Source organism: Acyrthosiphon pisum, chromosome X (assembly GCF_005508785.2).
Source record: "Acyrthosiphon pisum isolate AL4f chromosome X, pea_aphid_22Mar2018_4r6ur, whole genome shotgun sequence".
Lineage (NCBI taxonomy): Eukaryota > Metazoa > Arthropoda > Insecta > Hemiptera > Aphididae > Acyrthosiphon > Acyrthosiphon pisum.
Genome location: NC_042493.1, coordinates 19,860,310 through 19,863,132, shown reverse-complemented (window position 1 = coordinate 19,863,132; position 2,823 = coordinate 19,860,310). Strand labels below are relative to the sequence as shown.

The 2,823-nt window shown below is 26.7% G+C and overlaps 1 long non-coding RNA gene across 1 annotated transcript; it reads left to right on the top strand.

Annotated features, from left to right (window-relative positions):
* Window positions 1–1,125: 1,125 nt before the first annotated feature.
* LOC107882877 lies at window positions 1,126–2,495 on the top strand. Its single transcript, XR_001678963.2, has 3 exons — window positions 1,126–1,621; window positions 2,032–2,111; window positions 2,181–2,495. It is a non-coding gene; the product is annotated as an uncharacterized LOC107882877 (long non-coding RNA).
* The last annotated feature ends 328 nt before the right edge of the window (window positions 2,496–2,823 follow it).

Below are 2,823 nucleotides of genomic sequence, written 5' to 3'. Positions count from 1 at the left end.
TTCAGGGCTTAAAACCGTTTACCGGTTTTTCACGAAAACCGTTAAAAACCGTAAATTTTGAGAACCCCGAACCGGTTATCTAATTTATCTGCAGTTTGGAAGCGGATACCGGTAACCGATTAACAAAAGTTTATAAAGTGAAGCTGGGTTCACACTACACCGTGTCGTGTCGTGTCGTGATATGTTGCCGTGCTCAGATTGGTCCAACCACGTGGTTAAATCTGGTTTCTACCACCAATTTTACGGTTTCTACTACGAATACCATGATGTTCCCACATATACCATGAAGTTGATTTCATCCAACTTTTGAACGTGTGGTTACTGATTTAGTGATTATATAGTGATGATATATAATTTCAAATAATAATGATAAACAATTTAAAATCTTATTTCTTATTACTAATTAGTAAATAATAATTAATATTCATAAGTATTAAGTACACAATAATACAATATTAATTATTATAATATAATTATTATAACTATATTAAACCCGGCTTAACCGTTTGTATTTTGTTTTAATTTAACTATTTTAACCATGTCATTTGTAACAGTAAGTATTTTAAACATGATTATAAATTTTAATGTAATACCTTTTCACAACTTTTATGGAGCAAACTTAATTTAATATTATATAATATTATATTATACTGGGCATAGGCTCTCAAATTTTACCCATATTGACTGACATATTTCATATCCTTATAGAGAGGAATAATGAACATTTAAAATAAAACAATTTTCTGAATTTTATTTCCTTTGAAACATACATTTCTATAACTTTGCATTTTTTTTACTGCTCAAAAAATAAACTAACGCTGAACTTCTGATACTTTTTTATGTTATTATAATGGTATACAAAGATTATTAATTGATTTCATTATATATTAAAAGGGAAGAATGTGTCACCAATGTAAAATATTTGTTGTTAATGGAAAAGAACACATTTGTCTAGAAAGTATGACAGACAAGTCTTTAGTTGAAAACATACCAAAAAAAATAGTTCCAAAAAAAACTATATTTGATACCGGTATAGAAGAAGAGTCCATACTAGAAACTTCTATTCAGTGTAGTTGGTTTATTTAAATAATTTATTATTAGGTTTTTACCTACCTACTTCAAATATTATTATAATTATTCTTTGCTACAATAGATGAACCTACAACTTTAAGTAGAACAAAAAGAATCGCTAAAAATAACGGAATTAATAAAGAAGATATGTTTAAATTAATCAGCATTATAGAGACTTGTAAACCACTTTGGGACCATAGATTACCACTAGGTGATCGATCAGAAAATATTAAAAATAATATGTGGAATGAAGTTTTTGTCCAATTTAATGGTAAAATAGTTGAAAAACTGTTAACTCAATACAAATAACGTATTATTGTATTTTGTTTATTTTGTTTACATAATAAAAGTGTTAACTACCCTCCTTATATGTAATATACTAGGTTCATATACTCTAGAATGCTTAAAAAGTACCTGGAAGTATATTAGAGAAAGGTACACAAGAGAAAAAAAACCAAGTGCAAGTGGTAGTGCAGGTGGTACCAAAAAGGTTTGGGAACATTTTCAGAGTTTACTTTTTTTTGGATGACGTATTATTGGTACAAAAGCGGTAAATATATTATATTTAATTAAGACAGTAATCATACTTAAGTAATAGAATACAAGTGGTAAAATTAAATAATACTTATAGTTCAATATTAAACATAAATCATGGAGTACCACAAGGTACAGTCCTGGGACCTATATTTTTTGTTTTATATATTAATAGTTTATAAGTTTATTGAATCTGAATATTGACGCAAAAACATTTTGTTTTGCTGATGAAACTATAATATTTATCCAAGAAGAAAGCTTAACAAGTTTATATAAAGCTAATCTAGTTTTTAAAAAGATTAAACTGTGGTTTGATAATAATTTCCTAGAACTTAATCTTGAAATAACTAAACACACTATTTTTAGTATTCAAAAAGAAATTATAAATAATAATTTTTAATTTTTAACTTTTTTATTCTCTCATAGCACAATAGATAACCTTACTCAAGAATCAACAAGTTCAAATGAACTAAATGAATCAACTCTGTCATCAAAACGTTCTAAAAGTAATTTGTTTTTATTTAAAATATATTGTAGCCTGTAGGTTATAATTTGTAAAATTCTAATTTTAATAGGACCTACAATTGAACATTATATGGGTTCCTTGATTGATGAACTTAAACATAGCAGACCTATGACTCCAACTGAACCTGTCTTACTGGCACCTGAACCACCAAATGAAGATCATACATTTAGCTTGTATTTAACAAATATTATGTCAGAGATTCCAAAACAATCAAAAATAAGGTTGCAAGGAAAACTTATAGCTTTAGTTATAGAAGAGCTAAGTAAATAAACCATATTATTATATGTATAATATATTTAGATATATCCAAAGAAAGAAACTTATGGACTTTACGTGTGCAATAAAAAGGCTGTTGTACTTTTTTTTAATTTTGTATTTTAATTATAATTTCTTATAATCTTGTTATTATATAAAAAATAAATATTCTTAACTATTTAAAATAAATCTTAAACATTCAAGTATTGAAATGGCACAGAACCTTCCTTTGAAAAATAATCTGTTAGTTGTAACCGTACTTCTTTAGCATCTCTATCGTAAAAGTTGGATCCCAACCGTCCAACAGGAACTAAACAAGATTCAAAACCATTATTTGCTTGGTGTTGGTTGATATAACTTTCAATATTCGGTTGTACATAATATGAATGTAGACCTGCAAAATATGTATATTTAATATGAAAGTTGAATCATTTTAA